General features: G+C 38.6%; 1 protein-coding gene across 3 annotated transcripts in view; it reads left to right on the forward strand.

Annotated features, from left to right (window-relative positions):
- Nucleotides 1–1,703: 1,703 nt before the first annotated feature.
- Nucleotides 1,704–20,742, forward strand: part of MICU1 (mitochondrial calcium uptake 1) — a 224,013-nt gene continuing 204,974 nt past the window's right edge. For all 3 annotated transcript variants that reach the window (XM_057531159.1, XM_057531157.1, XM_057531158.1), the window contains exon 1: nt 1,704–1,829. The gene's annotated coding sequence lies outside the window, so the exon portion shown is untranslated. The remainder of the gene's footprint in view (nt 1,830–20,742) is intronic.

A 20,742-nucleotide genomic window follows, 5' to 3' on the forward strand; every position in this document is an offset into this window, starting at 1 on the left:
ACTAAAAAAATTAAAAATTCCCAGTTTTAATTTCTAAAACATGATAAGTATTGATAGTTATACATACATAAACAAAAGTTGTTTGGGGTCCTTAATAATTTTTAAGAGTGTAAAGGGGTCCTGAGACCAAAGAGTTTGAGACCAGTGATTTACGTTTTTACAGGTTACTTAACAATTAGCTGAACTGGTTATTTAGTTTTATACAAATTTTGACCGAAATCGGTATTGAATTTCACCAAGTATTAAAAATTGATCTTTGTTCAACATTTATGTATTGATAACTTTCTTTTTCTTATTCTGAGACACACTTGACTCAGCTACGAGTTAAGATTCCAGGAGCCCCGAGAGTTCTGGAGAGTAATCTATGACACAACTTGAAATTCCCATGATCAGCGTGAATGGACATGCTGCCCGAGAAGGATACCACGCTAAGTGCCTACTAGTAAACCTGGAAGGATGTCTTTATCAGATTTATCATTTAACAGAGAACAGGCTCTAAATGGAAAGTAACACAGAAAAGGCACATTTTGATAGCTGAGAAGCAAATCAGCAGATTCCTAACTCCTGTGGCAAGTAGATCCAGAGGACAGCAGATTGAAGAAAACTGCTTAAGATGTCCTTGGTGACCTTTCGATTAGGTCATTCCCCCAGCCTGACAGTTATACTTGGAGGAGACAATCTTTACTTTTTATGTTTTTTTAATTGAAATATAGTTAATTTACAGTGTTGTGTTAGTTTCAAGTATACAGCAAAGTGATTCAGTTATACACGCACATATGCCAGCTCCAGCATTTTCTGAGTCACTTAGGGGTCTTCGCCTGCTTCCCTACCTGCAATGGAATAAAAGTTTCCATCGACAGGGTGGTTGTAAAGAAACATTGGGTTGCCTGTAAAGTGCTAGCAGCAGTGCCATGAACACAATAATTTGTCGTTCTTAGGGTAGTGGGGAGGGACGGTCCTCTGAGAAGAAATGGAGAATAGTTGTTCTGCTTACTCCACAACTTAACCCAGTGATAGTTCTGTCTGCCTCCTTTTGTTTCCATGGTTGTAGCTTTTCTACAGCTCTAAGTAAATTCTTGAAGAAATTTTTATTTGAAAGTTCTGTCATATCATAATCAAAATATTGTCATTCTATTTCCACAGCAGAAAAGAGGACCCCTCTGGAGCCTCAGTTCGGATAGCAACATCAGAGAAAAACACGCTACTAACAGCTTACTGACTAAACTCTCCAATAACATTAGTTTGCAAAGAGAACATTTGAGAAACCTCACAGTAGAGGAAGCGGTGAGGCGGTTTCTAAATTGAAAAAAGCTTCAAGGTCGAGAAATAGACAAATTTTGTCAGACGCCTAAATCTCATAGATGCAGTTCGAAAAGAACAATTCCCAACTCACTGTGGTCCAATTTCCTTTTCACTGACTCCTTTTTGCTTAGCCAACACGTAAAAGGGTACCAACAAGGTGGCAGCACGCACAATAAATCTCTTTAAAAGACTCCTGTACCCCTTGTGTGGGGGGGCGGGGAGGGAGGAACGCCAGAGAAAAAGCCAGAGATCTTCCGGGTACTCGTTCACCTTCCCGCCTAAACACTGAGGGGGCGGGGCCCGAGGCCGGGGAGGGGCCGGTTGTTTCCCTGGGCTCTCCCCACTCCTTTTCCTCCGTGCCCCTCCCACACGCGTTTCACCACGATCCCGACAGGCTCAGCGGCTAGGAGAGTCACGTGAGGGTGGGCGGTGGAGGTGGAGCCTGGTCTCGCCTGTTTCTTCGTCTCTATGGTTTTCAGAGGTGGGCGGCTTTGACGGAGAAGCAGCTGGAGCTCCAGCGTGGACGGGTAAGTCCTGGACTCTGAAGGGTATAAGGAGACAGCCTTTTAGGAAAGACGAAAGGGAAGGGGATGCGAAACAGCTTTAGGGACTTGACCTGCGGGGCCGGCTGTTTCCGGCTGTTTGTCTGCTCTGGGGTCAGGCGACTTCTCTGGTCGAGCGGGATAGCTGTCTCTCCCTGATGTGCTCAGTTTAGGGGTTTGAGAGCAGTCCTTAGTCCTGCCTGCTTCCCTTCCTCAGCTTTCCTTCACCTCACCCAATCCCTTCTCCCTGTCCCAGGAGAACTTCTACTACCGAGTTCCCAACCGCAGGGTTCACTTGAGCGCCGACGTCCCTCTTCTCACGGGTGACCAGGGACACATCCTTGGGATTTGTGGATGTGGTTGGAAGTGGGTGCGGAGTTTACAGTTAGATCTCTGATGGGGGAAGTATTAATCTTTGAAACGAAGAAAGAAGTGGAAAAATCACTGGGACCTGAAGGAACATAACAAAGTGCAGGCTTCTTGGACTGTTCAGTTTTTATCTTTCCCAGTGCCGTAACCAGTTTTCATTCTCTGTCAAGTTTCCTTCTCACCATACTATCCTGGCCCGCAATACGATGCTTTGAGAATGAGCCGGGCGTTATTGACTCAGTGTGACTGTTCGGAAAAGAGTTTAAAACAAACTGTTTTTTAGGTTGCGATTTCTGTTATGTCATGGTTTCTTTATCTTCTCTTTCAGATGCCTAAAAAGTATTGTAGATATTTATAAATATAAGTAGAATAACCATATTATAGTTAAGGGACTAGAGTAAAATACTTTATTTTCCTTGTGGTACCTGGAAAGTCCTATTTTATTTCTGTTTTATAAGTATCAATAGGTGTGTTTATCGGCTTGGGGGCAGTTTCTTGGGTATACCTTTGTTTATGTTAAAGTATTCTTTTGAGTTACATGTGCAAGTGATCTAGCAGTAGAAAGGAGTGAAACAGTTTGGGGTTGATAGCTGTAGGAGAGTTTAGGTTTCATTAAACTGTATGACAAATTAATAAAATGCCAGCATCTTGAGACAGGTGTTGGCCAGTTCGACCACCCGTTATCTTCCTAGCGTTGGGTAAAGTATTGAGCTTGTTAAATATTGCCTTACTCTAAAAAATTTTTAGAACCCACTGCCACTTGTTTGTGAGAAGGTGGCTCTGGCCTCTAGCTGCTCTAAGTGTCCTTACTGAGGATTATAAGACACAAAGTAATGCTAACAAAAAGGAAAGATTTAGGAGTTGGTTGTGTGCCTGGGGAGAAAAGGAAAGAGTGATAGAAACTAATAAGAGCAAGAGAACAAAAGAGTGTATTGCTATCTTCATTTATAATGTATAGAACATTTACTATATTCAGTAAACTTTTTAACATTTCCAAAGGGTGCATTTTGAGAGTGACTTTCCTGTATTTACCAATGGTACGTAATTTCTCCCATAATGCAATATTATGTAAAATAATTATAACTGAAAGATTTAACTGACACTTCAGATTTTATATTATTCAGAATTATAGGACTAAAGTAATTGATAAAGTTATTATACCTAATTTGGCCACTTTCAATCTTTAGTTTTCCCTCTTGAGCAATTTTTGCAATGGCTGCAGCAATTGCTGAATGTTTACCATTTTTTTTCCATAAGGAGTAGAGTTTTTTTTTTTTTACTATTTCCTTTAAAAGAGAGCCAATTTTTAAAAAAAGTTTACTCACAGCTTTTTTCCCCCCACTCAAAATGAAAATAGCTTGATTTCGTGCCAAGGGAAAAAGCTGATTCTTTTTAAGTAGATGTTTACTCACTTTTGTAAATTATGAGAAAATTATTAATGCTTTTAAGACATGAAATATTGATATCTCAGCATATATGAGAACAAAACACAAGGGTAGTATTTTTAAATGTTTTATATTTCCTATTATAAAAGTAATATGTGCTTATTTTTGAAAAATAAAAACATTGTAGAAAGTATGACACAAAGTTGAAATCCTAATTTATCTTTTCCCTGCTACCAGGTAACCACTAGTTCCCCTTGCATTTTTGGGAGTCAGTGTGGAAAAGTAGAGTCTGGAGTCAGACTCCCTGGGAAAAATGGTATGGTAATAGTATTAGGCTTACATCCTACAACCTCAGAAACTCCAGAAGAGAGAAGATTTCCCTTTCTCTATGATAACACCAAATGACTGTGTGGGAGTCTCCTTGGCCTGACTTGGGTCATTGCCCATCTTAGAGGCAATCTCTGTGGCCAGACAGTTGGAATGCTTTGTGTGGCCAGGATTGGATCTTATTCCCACCCTGGAGTGGGGTGGAGGGGGATACATTTTCAAACCACATGAATTAAGGGTAGGTGACATACAGTTCCTAAAGGAAAATTGAGGTGTCATTTCCTGGAGAAGGCAGAAAGATTGCTGGGCAGACAAAAACAGCAGATGTTCACTAAAATAATATTATATATATTTTTAAGAAATTAATTGCTTTCCTTTCCCAGTATAAATTAATTGTATTTTAAAATTTACATGTTGATGTTTCCTTTTTTCATGTGTATTATTTTATTAATTTATAAAACTTGAAATTTAAACTCTTTGCACCTATTTGTATTGTTATTACATGTGTAAGTACTCATGCTCTGGAGTATTCAGATTTTCTAACTTTAAATATATTGTATATTTGGCCAGCTTGTTAAAATTGATTATTGGTAAGTATTTTTTGTACTGTGGGTGAACTTGATTATATAAACTATAGTTTATAAACAGTAAATAAAAGTGTTTTAAATATTTAAGTGTATATTGTAAATATGATTACATGCTGATTCTTTTAATTATTCCGTGTTCAAAAATCTGCATAGAAACTACTTCATTTTGACATTGTGTAAAATATAAAAGATAATAGTCACTAATTGTTGTCACTGGGTGTTAACATTAAAACTACAGTTAACATTAATGTCTGGTTTTATATCTTTATGGATTATTCTGACGGTTCATTATATTTTAAGAGAAAATATGATAGAATCAGCATATTGTTTACTCTTGTTTTCATTTATAAGATGTTAGTAGCTCGATTCAATGGACATTTGAACTTTAATTGCTAACATTGGTGGCTAACAATTGGCTACCAGGCTTTAGTTTAGACAGGCAGGTCTATATTCTAAAACCCAACTCCATCAGTTGATATTGAGCAAGTTACTTAATCTCTTTGAATTTGAGATTATTTCATTTACAAATGGAGATGATAATACCTATCTCAAAGGGTCTTGTAAGGATTAATTAATATATGCCAAGTGCCTAGGATGTAGTAGATTCTCATTAAATGTAATTGTTAATAATAACAATGACAAAAAATAATGTCTAGAAAGTTTATTTTCCCAATTTCAGAATGCTTAGCCCCAGAGAGTTTAAAATATATAGGTGTCCGCAGAATTAGCAAGATTGTTCTTTATTCAGCTTGTCTTGATTTCAGCAGGTTTTAAAATTCTATATTGCATATATAGCAATAAATGAGAAAACTTTGTTTAAACTACATAATTATTAGCAGACTGCCTAAGTTTTTAAAGATTGCTTAAGCTCACACAGCTTGAGATATATAAAAAATACAACCCAGTCAAAAAAATGGGCAGAAGACCTAAATAGACATTTCTCCAAAGAAAACATCCAGATGGCCAATAGGCACATGAAAAGATGCTCAATATCATTAAGTATTAGAGAAATGCAAATCAAAACTAAAATGAGGTATCACCTCACACCAGTCAGAATGTCCATCATCAAAAAATCTACAAATAATAAATGCTGGAGAGGGTGTGTAGAAAAATGAACCCTCCTACACTGTTGGTGGGAGTGTAAACTGGTGCAGCCACTATGGAGAACAGTGTGGAGGTTCCTTAAAAAACTAAAAATAGAGTTACCATATGATCTTGCAACCCACTCCTGGCCATGTATCTGGAAAAGATGAAAACTCTAATTCAAAAAGATACGTGCACCCCAGTGTTCGCAGCAGCACCATTTATAATAGCCAAGACATGGAAACAACCTAAATGTTCATTGACAGATGAATGGGTAAAGAAGATGTGGTACATATATACAATAGAATATTAGCCATAAAAAAGAATGAAATAATGCCATTTGTAGCAACATGGATGGACCTAGAGACTATTATATTAAGTGAAGTAAGTCAGACAGAGAAAGACAAACATATGATATCACTTATATGTAGAATCTGAAAAAATGATACAAATGAACTTATTTACAAAACAGAAGCAGACTCACAGATATAGAAAACAAACTTACGGTTATCAAAGGGGATAGTGGGGCTGGGGCAGGGGAGAGATAAATTAGGCATTTGGAATTAACATATATACACTACAATATATAAAATAGGTAAACAACAAGGACACACTATATAGCACAGGAAACTATACTCAATATCTTGTAATAACCTAAAGTGGAAAAGAATCTGAAAAAGAATATATATATATATAGACACACACACATATATGCGTGTATAACTGAATCACTTTGCTGTATACTTGAAACTAACACAACACTGTAAATTAACTATATTTCAATTAAAAAAACATAAAAAGTAAAGATTGTCTCCTCCAAGTATAACTGTCAGGCTGGGGGAATGTATTGAGTGAATTTTACACAAACTCTGAGCTCAGTAAAGCTCAGTAACTGGAAGATAGCATGTTCCTTCACTATACAAAGGGAGCTAAGCATTGAGCACCTTGAAAGTTCAGATCAGAATTTATGGTGACTTTAGGTAATTGGGGTATAGTTGTTTTACAATGTTGTGTTAGTTTCTACTGTATAGTGAAGTGAAGTAGAGTTCCCTGTGCTATATAACAGGTTCTCATTAGTTATCTATTTTATACATATTAGTTAGTGTATATATGTCAATCCCAATCTCCCAATTCATCCCACCACCCCATCCCCCCCCTTGGTGTCCATACGTTTGTTCTCTACGTCTGTGTCTCTATTTCTGCCTTGCAAACAGGTTCATCTCTACCATTCTTGTAGATTCCACATATATGCGTTAATATACGATATTTGTTTTTCTCTTTCTGACTTACTTCACTCTGTATGATAGTCTCTAGGTCCAACCACATCTCTACAAATGACCCAATTTTGTTCCGTTTTATGGCTGAATAATATTCCATTGTATATATGTACCACATCTTCTTTATCCATTCGTCTGTCGATGGGCATTTGGGTTGCTTCAATGACCTGGCTATTGTAAATAGTGCTGCAGTGAACATTGGGGTGCATGTGTCTTTTTGAGTTATGGTTTTCTCTGGGTATATGCCCAGTAGTGGGATTGCTGGGTCATATGGTAATTCTATTTTTAGTTTTTCAAGGAACCTCCATACTGTTCTCCATAGTGGCTGTATCAATTTACATTCCCACCAACAGTGCAAGAGGGTTCCCTTTTCTCCACACCCTCTCCAGCATTTATTGTTTGTAGATTTTTTTTTAATAAGGTTACTTTTTAAAAATTTTATTTATTTATTTATTTATTTATGGCTGTGTTGTGTCTTCGTTTCTGTGCGAGGGCTTTCTCCAGTTGTGGCAAGCGGGGACCACTCTTCATCGCAGTGCGCGGGCCTCTCACTATCGCGGCCTCTCTTGTTGCGGAGGAGCATGGGCTCCAGACGTGCAGGCTCAGTAATTGTGGCTCACGGGCCCAGCTGCTCCGCGGCGTGTGGGATCTTCCCAGACCAGGGCTCGAACCCGTGTCCCCTGCATTGGCAGGCAGATTTCTCAACCACTGCGCCACCAGGGAAGCCCTGTAGATTTTTTGATGATGGCCATTCTGACAGGTGTGAGGTGATACCTCATTATAGTTTTGATTTGCATTTCTTTACTAATTAGCGATGTTGAGCATCTTTTCATGTGCCTCTTGGCCATCTGTATGTCTTCTTTGGAGAAATGTCTATTTCGGTCTTCCTCCCACTTTTTGATTGGGTTGTTTTAGTGCTTACTCTGTTGAACAGTGCAGATATGAAACATTTCTATCATCCCAACACATTCTATTTGACAGAATTGTGGATTATTATAAATACACTTATATCTACATTTGCTAGTTTCAGATGATAGTTAATTTGTATTTCAATCATGTTCCTTCCTTGTTCAAATCAAACTTACTTTTAGATTTGGAAATTGTATTTTTAAAAATGATCAAGTAGATTCTATTGTAATGTATTTCAAATAAAGAAGCATTGCTAATTTTCTTGGGTCTTTGATCTATGATAACATTTAAATTAAGTTGTTTAAGAATTTGATTTTCAATTTAAGCATTGATATCATCTGACTTTCTATCCTCATAAGTCCTGAGATGGTAATGAAGCATAATGGTTAAGAGCAATGGCCTTGGGATCAGAGAAACCCTCCCCTGCCATCCACTGGCAAATTTCTTAAAAGTGTTGAGCTTTGGTGTCCTTCTCAGTAAAATAGAAATGATAATAATACTTAGCTCAGGGTTATTGAGGATTAAATAAGGTAATGGATATCAAACATTTAGCATAGTATCCCTCACAGAGTAGTGTTCATTAGATGCTAGCATTAAAGAGAATTTGAACAACCAGTTGTTTACAAGGAAAAGAATTTTTTGAAAAGTTGGGGAAATTGGAATATGGACTGGACATTAGATGATACCAGGGAATTATTGTTAAATTTGTTAAGTATAACAGTGACATGTTTATGTAGAAAGAAAGTCCATGTTTTTGGAGAGGCATACTAAACTATATAGCAGTGAAATGATACCATGTCTGAGAGTTGCCTTAAAATAATATACAAAGACAATGAGGAATAAAAGGGACAGAAAAGTTGATCTTCACTTCCATTTCCTGTGAAGAAGGAATAACAGGGACCATATTTACCCTCCCACCTGGAGCTGCTACAAGGGGAGACAAAATATACAAAACAGTTGTTTCCTGGATTTTGGACATTGTGCAGCAAAGGAGAGTGATCCCTGAGAGATGGGAAACAAATGAGGTGAGCTCTGTGATTGTTCTGACTTGCTGCCTGGAGAGCATTTCCCAGCTGCGGAGTAGGGAGGGCGAACCCAGGCAGAGCACAGTGGTCTTCCTGAATTGAGAGAGTCTGGGGACGCCAAGACAGCTGGAGTTTGCTGGGCAGAATGCTAGAGATGAGAGAGCCAGAAGGAGGGAGAACCCTCATGTATTCAGCTGAGAATTGATCAGTGACTACATGTGAGGAAACTACCCGAGGCTAGGAGAAGAACTACCTGAAAAGAGTGAACAAAGGCGGGGATAGTGTTTTTTCCTACCAGCCAGAGTGGAATATATTTTAACAGGTCACCAGGTGGAGTACAGTAGTCCCCCCTTATATGTGGGTGATACATTTGAAGACCCCCAGTGGATGCCTGAAACTGGGGATTACCAAAGCCTGTATATACTAACTGGTGAGTAGCATATAAAGCATGAATATGATGGACAAAGGGACGATTCATATGGGGGGCAGGCGGGACAGGGGACGGGGCACAGAGCAGGACAGTGTGAGATTTCATCAGGCTACTCAGAATAGCACATAGTTTAAAACTTATGAATTGTTTATTTCTGGAATTTTGCATTTAATATTCTTGGATCAAGGTTAACTGTTGGTAACAAGCTACAGAAAGCCAAACCACAGTTAAGGGGGGGACTACTGTACTCAGAAGGGTTTTGCCTGAGTAGTGGGGTAAATTAGCCTTAAACTAAACACTGCTCTGACCCAGCCAAAAAAACTTAAAAGCAAGACCTGAAACAGTCAAACTGTTTCTAAGTAACGTATTCATGTCCTAGAACTAAGCTCAAGAACAGATTCAGGAATACAAAAATATCCAGCACCCAAAAAGGTAAAATTCACAGTGTCTGGCATCCAATCAGAAATTACTAGGCATGCAAAGGAGCAGGAAAACATGACTCATAATGACAAGAAAAACAATGAAAACTGAAACAGAAGGACACAGGTGATAGAATTAGTGGAGAGGGATGGTAAAACAGTTTTTAAAAACTGTATTCCGTATGGTCAGGAAACTAGAAGAAAGAGCGAATGTTTAAATAGAAACATGGAAGATATAAAAAAGACCCAACTGAACCTCCAGAGATGGAAACTACAAGGTCTGAGATGAAAGATACACTTGATGTTATTAATGGCAGATTAGACATGGGAGAAGAAAACTTAAGTCAAGATGTAACTTCCAGTTTACAGGAAATAAAGGGGCTAGAGAAATATTTAAACCATTCTACAAGGAAGCAATTAGATAAATACAGAATTTGAGAAATGCAATATAGATGTCCTGTTCTGTTAAAAAATTAGGGTTGTGCTGTGATTGCACAGTGTGGTGAATATACTTACTATAAGCTTTAAAATGGTTAAAATGGTAAATTTCATGTATATTTTACCACTGTTTTAAAAAAATTACCATTTTAAAAAAACCATTTAAAAGTACACAATTGGCAGGCATAAAGTGTATCTGCATTGTTGTACAATTATCACCACCATTCATTTCTGGAATTTTTTCTTCTTCCCAAACAGAAAACTATACCCATTAAATAATAACTCTCTACTTCCTTCTCCCCTCAGTCTCTGGCATCACCATACTACTTTCTGTTTCTTTGAATTTCACTGCTGTAGGTTTGTCATATATGTGGAATCATATAGTATTTGTCTTTTTGTGATTGGCTTGTTTCACTTAATTTAAGTCTTTAAGGTTCATGCATGTTGTAGGATGTATCAGAATTTCCTTCCTTTTTCTTCAATTTTAAAAATTGTGGTACAATACACATAATATAAAATTTACCATCTTAACCATTTTTTAAGTGTACACTTCAGTGGTATTAAGTACATTCAGATTCTTGTGAAACCATCACTATCATCCATCTCAAGAACTATTTTCATCATGTAGAAGTGAAATGCTGCATCCATTAAATAACTCTTCAATACCCCTCCTTCCAGTCCCTGGCAACCACAATTCTATTTTCTGTCTCTGTGATTTTGACTACTCTAGGTACCTCATATAAGCAGAATCATACAGTGTTTATCTTTTTGTGACTGATTTATTTCACTTAGCGTAATGTCATCAAGATTCATACATGTTGGAGCGTGTGTCAGGATTTCCTTCCTTTTTTTTTTTTTTTTTTTTAAATTTTATAGCTACTTTATTTATTTATTTCTTTATTTTTGGCTGTGCTGGGTCCCCGGTTCGTGCGAGGGCTTTCTCCGGTTACGGCAAGCGGGGGCCACTCTTCATCGCGGTGCAGGGACCGCTCTTCATCGCGGTGCGCGGGCCTCTCACTATCGCGGCCCCCCCCGCTGCGGGGCACAGGCTCCAGACGCGCAGGCTCAGCAGTTGTGGCTCACGGGCCCAGCCGCTCCGCGGCATGTGGGATCCCCCCAGACCAGGGCTCGAACCCGCGTCCCCTGCATTAGCAGGCAGACTCCCAACCACTGCGCCACCAGGGAAGCCCCTTCCTTCCTTTTTATGGCTGAGTAATATTCCATTGTGTTTATAAACCACATTTTGTTTATCCATTCATGTTGATGGACACTTGTGTTGCTTTCACCATTTGGCTACTGTGAATAGTGCTGCTATGAGCACGGGTGTACAAATACCTGTTTAAGTCTCTGCTTTCAGTTCTTTTGGGTATATACCCCAGAGTGGAGTTGCTGGATCATATGGTAATTCTATGTTTAATTTTTTGAGGAATTGCCATACTGTTTTTTGTAGTGGCTGCACCATCTTACATTCCCATTAGCAGTGCACAAGGATTCCACTTTCTTTTTTTGTTTTCTTCCCTAAGGATTCGACTTTCATATAATGAATAAACAAACAAACATATAATAGCCATTCTACTGGGTGTGGATAAATTTTATGTATAGCTAATAAAATAAGATTAGGGTGGTCAGGGGAGAAAAAGGTTGTATATGAAGGAACTATTCTAGATTAGAGAGATTAGAGAAACAAAACCAAAGATAATACATGATTTTTGGGTGGATCCTAGCTTGAAAAATCAGCTATATATTTTGTGGAAGTTTGAATACGTACTACTATTAGAAGATATTAGGAAATTGCAATTAATTTGAATAAGTGTGATAATGGTATTGTAGTTATGTAGGAAAATATTATTGAAATATTTAAAGTGGTTTAATGTCTGTAACTTTGAAGTTGTCAGCCTTAAAAATAGCCTGATAGACATAGATAGATGAAGCAAATAGGTGAAATGTTAATTGTTCAATCTAGGTAATGTACATGTGGTGTTCATAATAGTATTCTTTGAAATTTTCTGAGTGTTTGAAAGTTTTTAAATGAACTATAAAGGTTTGATGTTAATATTTCTTTTTTAAAATATTTATTTATTTATTTATTTTGGGCTGAGTTGGGTCTTTGTTGCTGTGCGCAGGCTTTCTCTAGTTGCGGCGATGGGGGCTACTCTTCGTTTCGGTGCGTGGGCTTCTCATTGCAGTGGCTTCTCTTGTCGCGGAACATAGGCTCTAGGTGTGCAGGCGTCAGTAGTTGTGGCTCGTGTGCTCAGTAGTTGTGACTCACAGGCTCTAGAGTGCAGGCTTAGTAGTTGTGGCACACGGGCTTAGTTGCTCCACGGCATGTGGGATCCTCCCGGACCAGGGCTCGAACCCATGTCCCGTGCATTGGCAGGTGGATTCTTAACCACTGCACCACCAGGGAAGCCCTGTTAATATCTCTCTTTAATGGAAAAGAAGTCTTTTTTTTTTGGCTTTGGGTCTTCGTTGCTGTGCGTGGGCTTTCTCTAGTTGCAACGAGTGGGGGCTACTCTTCGTTGCAGTGCGCGGGCTTCTCATTTCGGTGGCTTCTCTTGTTGCGGAGCACAGGCTCTAGGCGCACAGGCTTCAGTAGTTGCAGCATGCAGGCTCAGTAGTTGTGACAGGCGGGCACTAGGGTGCACGGGCTCCAGTAGTTGTGGCACGTGGGCTCTAGAGTGCAGGCTCAGTAGTTGTGGCACATGGGCTTAGTTGCTCCGCAGCATGTGGATCTTTCTGGGCCTGGGATCGATTTTGTGTCACCTGCATTGGCAGGCAGATTCTTAACCACTGCGCCACCAGGGATGTCCCAAAAGAAGCCATTTAAAAAAAATGAATTTATTTTATTTATTTATTTTTGGCTGCATTGGGTCTTTGTTGCTGCACGCAGGTTTTCTTTAGTTGCAGCGAGCAGGAGCTACTCCTCATTGCTGTGCACGGGCTTCTCATTGCAGTGGCCCTTGTTGTTGCAGAGCACGGGCTCCGGTAGTTGTGGTGGGCAGGCTCAGTAGTTGTGGCACGTGGACTCAGTAGTTGTGGCACACGGGCCTAGCTGCTCTGCAGCATGTGGGATCTTCCCAGACCAGGGCTCGAACCCGTGTCCCCTGCATTGGCAGGCAGACTCTCAACCACTGCGCCACCAGGGAAGCCCAAGAAGCCATTTTTAATTTGCTTTTACTTTTATAAATAATTTAATCCTTAACACTTAGTTTCTCAATCCTTTTTTTTTTTCATTAGTTTCTCTTTATAATTGATTTTGTGGGTTTTGTCTTCCAGATACTCCATTTTTACTCTTTTTTTTTTTTTTTAACTAAGTATATAATTAGTGTCCTTTTTAGGAAGTGATTTTTGTGTTCATCCTGACCAATGGAGTATGCATTCTTCATATATATCCTAGCTTTTGAAGGAGCAATTCAATTGTCAAAGCTTTAGATTACTCCCATTACTTATTTAACCCAGAGGTTTTAATTTCATGCTTTATAGGAAAATGGCTCTCAACTCATTGATAATTTCTTTCCTGACTGCATATTTTCTTAAGCTCAGGTTAAGTCTCTGTTCAACTTCTAGGTACTATATGTACTGTATTAAGATTCACATAGTGTCATTTTTTGGTTAAGAGGGTAGAGGGCAGAATATTGTTATTGTGGGAAACCTAGGGTTCTACTACTATAAGAAGCATTCTAACCTATGAGTCTCAGTGGTGGTTACTGTTTTTTTTTTTTTTTTTTAATTTATTTATTTATTTATTTATTTTTGGCTGCGTTGGGTCTTCGTTGCTGCACACGGGCTTTCTCTATTTGCGGTGAGTGGGGGCTACTCTTCGTTGTGGTGCGCGGGCTTCTCATTGTTGTGGCTTCTCTTGTTGCGGAGCACGGGCTCTAGGCGCGCAGGCTTCAGTAGTTGTGGCACGTGGGCTCAGTAGTTGTGGCTCGCGGGCTCTAGAGCTCAGGCTCAGTAGTTGTGGCACACGGGCTTAGTTGCTCTGCGGCATGTGGGATCTTCCCAGGCCAGGGCTTGAACCTGTGTCCCTTGCATTGGCAGGGAGATTCTTAACCACTGCGCCACCAGGGAAGCCCGGTGGTTACTGTTTTTTAACTTGTTTGATAGTTAATTTTCCCAATATGAAGCATTTCCAGCTTAATTTCTATAGTATAAGTATGATGAGAAGAGAATTAGACAAGTAGTTATGGGAGTTACTAGACCTAGTTTCTGTTTCCAACTTTGCTGCTAAATAGCTTTATGATTTTAATGACATTTCTTGAAGAATCATCCTCTCTGGCCTGTTTCCTTTTGTATTGAAAATTTGAAAATTTCTAAGGTCTCTTTTAGCTCTAATATTCTGGTATATTGTTCCTTTTTCTTTCTTCATATTTTATCTCTGTGTTTGCAAAAGTATTGTGGCAGACTGTGTACTGAATCCTCTTGTCAAAAATGTGTGGGTTTCTTTTCTTTTTAAATAACAACAAAAAACCTTTCTCTTTTTAACCTATTCACTTCCCTACTTTTTGTGGCAACAGGAGCAACTTCTTTGTACTGAAAAATATGTTTATTATAATTCTTCCTTTTGTATAATAAAATAGAAATGTGAAGTAAAGTAGTATGTCATATTGTGCTCGATAGTCTTCATTTGCTCCCTCTATATTCACTCTTTTTTTGTTTTTGGCTGTGCTGCAGCACGTGGGGATCTTAGTTCCCTGACCAGGGATTGAACCCATTCCCCCTGCAGTGGAAGCGTGTAGTCTTAATCACTGGACCGCCAGGGAAGTCCCTATATTCACTCTTTACCCTTCTCCATCCTGCTTGTGCTCCAAGAAGCTGACCTTTATGGACTACATGCTACAAGCTCCATTCGGTCTGGTATCCAGTAGGGTTTGGCCAGTGGCAGAGGATGGGAGACGAGTGAGGTCTGGGTATATAGTTTCTTGGTTCCCTCTTTGTAGGTTGGTAATTATGGTTGACCCTTGAGCAAGGTGGAGGTTAGGGGCCCTGACACCCCCCCCCCGCCCCCGCCGAGCAGTCAAAAATCCACATATAGCTTTTGACTCCCCCCAAACTTAACTACTAATAGCCTACTGTTGACCCATGTTGGAAAGCAGAGATATTGAATAATATTTTCTGAACTGAGAAGGAACTTTGAGACCAAAAAACAAAGCAGGCCACTCCATAAAGTGCATTTATGAAGTTTGTTGTGGGTAACTTACATACAGGCAGGATAGGGTGGATGATGATCTGGAGGCGTTTGCAGCTGCACTACACGCTGCCATAAGGGGTACAGGGGAATTTAAAGGACCCAAAACTAAAAATAGAATCTGACTACTATGTTGTAGTGTGTATCAGAATTTCATTTCATTTTAAGGCCAAATAATCAATTGTATGTACACAGAATTTTTTTTTTATCTGTTTTTCTGTTGTTGGACTTCTGGGCTATTTCCACCTTTTGGCTATTGTGAATAATGTTGCTATGAACACTGGTATACAAGTATCTGTTTGAATCTCTGCATTTATTTATTTATTTGGCTGTGTTGGGTCTTCGTTGCGGCATGCAGGATCTTTTCATTGCGGCATGCGAGCTCTTCATTGTGGCGCGCACAGGCTTCTCTCTAGTTGTGGTGTATGGGCCTCAGAGCTCACGGGCTCAGTACTTGCTGCATGCAGGCTCTCTAGTTGTGGTGTGCAGGCTCTAGAGTTAGCTGGCTCAGTAGTTGCAGTGCATGGGTTTAGTTGCCCTGCAGCATGTGGGATCTTAGTTCCCTGACCAGGGATCGAACCTGGTCATCTGCATTGGAAGGCAGATTCTTAAGCACTGGACCACCAGGAAGTCCCTGAATCTCTGCTTTTAATTCTTGTGGATATATACTTAAGGTTGGAATTGCTGGATCACATGGTAATTCTATGTTTAACTGTTTTCCATAGCGGCTGCACTGTTTTACATTCCTACCAGACGTGTACAAGGGTCCAATTTCTTCACATTTTCTCCAGCACTTGTTGTTTTCTGTTTCTTTTTTGTTTGCTTTTGTTTTTTTGATAATAGCCATCCTCATGGGTGTAAAGTGGTATCTAATTGTGTTTTTGATTTGCATTTCCCTAATGACTAATAATGTTGAGCATCTTTTCATGTACTTATTGACCATTTGTATATCTTCCTTGGAGACATGGCTGTTCAAATCCTTTGCCCATTTTTGAATAGGGTTGTGTGTTTTTTTCTTGTTGGAGTAGATAGTTTTGAGTCAAAATGCAAGGTTTCTTAGAAATGGCAAAGTGATTCCATGGATTTGAAATGGTATTTAGATTAGAAAAAGAAACAAAAATGTCCATTTCCTTGATTAGATAGCAAGGATAGATTATAGATAAGTTTATGATTGGAGTCTTACTCTGTGTTTTAATTAAATGTTTGCATTAAAAGGAAAATATTTAGGCGTTATATGTTTATGTAACATTTTAGTGAAATTTATGTTACACTATACAGTTTTTATTTGATTTATCACCGTTAGCAGCATTCTCTTATATTGCCTTCCAAACAAACATTTATTCATAGTTTGCTACTGTGCTCAGCTTTTTACAAACATTTTCTCATTTAATCCTCCTCATAGTTCTTTGCAGTAAGTATCCCTGTTCTATGGAAGCACAAAGTTGCCACAGTCAGAAACACAGGTCTGGCTGACTTCAAAATTAATGGCCGGTAAGAGGTCAAGTTAACTAGATTACCTTGAGTAAGACACTTAACTTTCTGGGCCTCAGTTTATTAAACAAAGCAGAACAAAACAAAATATACAACAATACAAACTTATCTACATGTTTAGTAGAACTTTAATTTGTGATGTTCTAATTTTGCTTTAATTAAATCCTAAGGTTTAAAACATCTTCAAGTAAATAAGCGAAAGTCTTAAACAAAAAAAAAAAAGTACCTGGGTAAATAGAGATTGGAGTAAAGGTAAAAAAGGCAGGAAAACATCCTGTGAAATATCTAATATTGCTGTCAGCCTAGCAGGTTTGTTTCTAGAGAGAACGTAAATATAGACAGATTGTTATAAAAGAGTATCAATAAAGGTGTCTGTTGTTGTGAACACTAAAAAATTCCGCTGAAATTGTTATTTATGTAGAAAGAGACTTCCTTTGGCAGAAATGTATACTATTCTTACAGATTCTTTGCTGTTGAATGAGACTCTGAGAAACATGTCATGGCCTCACAGTTGAGTTCTGACATGGAATTGTTATTACATTTTAATACAGGTACCTCGTTTTCCATTTCTGGAAACTGAGTATAGTGCAAATGAGAGTATTCGTTGGAGCATTTTAAAATATAAAGTTCTCTGCAAACGTAAGGTGACATTCTTATTAAATATTGATTCCTTCATTTTATGTTCACATATTTCTATATCACAGTAGGATTTAGAGCTTTTAATTTAATAGGGAAGCGCATAAAGTATTCTTTGTTCTATGGTACATATAATACATTATTGTTGATCAAAATTTTATGTTTCCCTTATTTTTAAAAAATGTGCTCTTCTTGGGGTTAGTCTCAGCTTTTTGTAAAGTTAGGTTTAGTCAACCACTGCTTTTGCTATACATTCCCATGTTATAGCTTTATGAGCAAAGCAAACAGACTTAGCAATGAATGAATTAGACGGTTAGCAAATTACAAATGAGGATATGGTTGTAGGTTTGCATAGGCCATTTAGGTTTGTTCTCTTGTATGGTTAGATTAACTCAGCCTAATATCAGCTTTTGAATGGTTGGGTATTGTTAAAAAAGCATTTCATATTGTATATATCACATATAGATATGGCATATAGGACATAAAGAAGACTACATGAAACAGATATGTACACTTTAAAGAATAATTTTAAAAAGTGAGCCATATCAGGCCAAAAAGAACATTTACATCACCCCAGAAGTCCCAGATGTGCCCTTCTTTGATCACACAGCTTGTTGTGTGTTGGTTTGTTATGATTTCATACCTACTTGTTTATGGCTTAAGTGAAGTTGTTTTGATCTAAGGGTGAATTTGTTTACATTGGGGAGGCTGTGTCAAGATGATATCATCAAAGTTGTTGTGCTACTAAGTGCTTGTTGATGTGAACATATGGAGGAGTGACTATGTTGTAATGAACATTTAAACTTTAAATACCAAGAACTTGTGAGGACTTACTGAGAGTGTTCAATCTGGGCAAGGCTACTCTTTGCTGATCTAAAATAACTCTCCAAAGACCTGCTGTGGCAAGGTTACTCTTTGCCAGCAGTGATGAAAACAGTGCAGCGGTCCTGTGAAGGAGATCATCTTGTCAGCCAGCACTGGTGCCTTCATTCCACTAGCATCCAGCTCTAGCAACAAGGGACTTCAGTTTGCACTGGCAGCTCTTGGTTGGCTAAGCTGACTGTTCAGAAAACCAACTTATAGAAAGGTACACCTCAACTAAATTTGGGCTTTATTTCTTTCATCTCCTCTTTGCCTGGAACAATAGTGTAATCATTTGAATCAGCCACCCAAAGCAATCTACCATTGCTTTAGAGTATATTTCTGTATTGGCTTATTAAGAGACATTATCCTGTATGCTATTGGCTTGTGACATATTATTATATAATTCCCGCAATGAACCTGTGTTAAATAAGTTATTGGCAAAGACAATCTCAGTCTCTGAGCATAATTTGATAAAACAATTTATCTCTTCAGGAGATAAATTGTCTTCCAGAATTTTGGTGATAATCATGGTTATGTGTATCACTAAACACTTAGTTTTGTCTGTTTTTGAACTTTATATAGATGAAACCTAACCATGTATATTCTTTTATGATATGCTTCTCCACTGAACATTATATTTATGAGACTTACGGTGTGTTATTTGTAAAGCATTTGGTGGGGGGGATGTAAATTTTCCAAAATTAATTTAGTAATTCTTTTTTTAAAAAAAATATTTTATTTTGAAGTGAAATGTGTAAAAAAATAAAGGTACTCATTAATGACTATAACGTGGATCCCTGTTTATTCATTATCCACATTAGGAATTAGGACATGTTTATCCATTTAACTGTTGATAGACATTTGGGTTGTTGCTAGTTTTGGTTATTAGAAGCAGTGTTGCAATGAACATTCCTGTTCATATCTCAGAATATGTTTGAATTTTTCTACAGTAAAATTGCAGGGTTAAAGGTATTCATGTCTTCAATTTATCAAGATAATGTAAAACTTTTCTAAAGTGATCAAGTCAATTTACACCTCCAACATCAAGTGTGAGAGTTCCCCTTGCTCCAGATCTTTGCCAATATGTGGTGTTGTTGGACTTTTAATTTTACCAGTGTGTAAGGCAACCCTGTCACCTCAGAGCACTGGTGAAAATCCATTAACTCTAGAGAAGAAGAAAAGAAAAAGAAATCCTCAACCCCTGGGGGAGGGGCAGGAAACTGTCAGAAGCTGAGATCTTCAGAAGTCTACATCTGAGGAGAGACAGGGCCACTGAGAAAGCTCCATGCACAAGACCCAGTGACACAAGGTCACTGTTGAAAATTGTGGCTATCCCAGGACAACAGAGAACCCATTGCTACCAGTCTAGCATGCACCAAATAACAAGTACTCAGAGGAAAAATGACATATTACACACAAAGGAACAAAGGTAAGAGTTACAGCAAACTTTTCAGAAACAATGAAAGCCAATTTCTGTTGCTCTTCCTTCATTCCCGAATTTCCAAGTTTCCCTCCAGTATTTTTTTTTTCCATCTGAAGAACTTTATATAGTTTTTTGGAGTGGGTCTGTGAGCAAATAATTCTCCTAGAATATCATGTTTTGACACTACAGATCTTACTTAAATCCTGTAAAGAATGTTGGTTTTTTTTCTTTAGCAGGCAGTTGGTCTAATTAGGTTCAGGCTGCAAATTCCAACCCACCTTTTATGGGTTGTAGTTCCAATGTCAGTTCAGTTTTCATAGCCTTTGCAGTACTATCCATATTTGTCCCTTTTGTGCCCCACACAGTGGCCAGTCTTGAACCTTGGTGGTGGTCTACCCCATATTTTAGTTCATAGATCCTTTGCTATACTGCTTAGGGTAAGATCTACGTGTGTACCTTGGAGGTGAGCTCAGGAGATCATATTGAACCTTATGGTTTCACTTTATTGAGCTCCCCTTCTTTGTGATATCCCCAACACTTACTTGCTCTCAAGGACCCCGCTTCTCATGATTCAAACCTGAAATTTTCCTTTCCCTACCCTGTCATATAATTCAACTACATCAGCCTCCTGGGTCTAGTGAACAGAGGATAGAAAAATAGAAGAGCTGCCCCAGTGCTCTTGGAGCACAGTTCCTCTGGTTAGAAAAGAATTCTTCCCTTCTTCTGATTTTAGATGACTTCCCAGCTGCTGGTTCCTCTGTAGGAGTGCTTTGTTGCTGGGATGGGAGAAAACAAAAAAAGACACACAACAAACACACACACACACGCAAATCCAGGGAATTTCTCCCACTCTCTCTTACTCATCTAAGTCCCTTTTCCCACTCATCAAACCAGAAATAAATGGCTCTTCTTGGAGATCTTTCTGTCTGCATCCAGTGCACATGTTTGGTGTCAGGCTAAGTTTGAATTCTGGCATGGAGAGACCGGAGGAAAAAATTTGGAAGCTCACTTCCATTTCAGTGCTACCTTGAGATCTATTTCCTTTTC

The sequence above is a fragment of the Balaenoptera acutorostrata genome, chromosome 16 (assembly GCF_949987535.1).
Source record: "Balaenoptera acutorostrata chromosome 16, mBalAcu1.1, whole genome shotgun sequence".
Classification (NCBI taxonomy): domain Eukaryota; kingdom Metazoa; phylum Chordata; class Mammalia; order Artiodactyla; family Balaenopteridae; genus Balaenoptera; species Balaenoptera acutorostrata.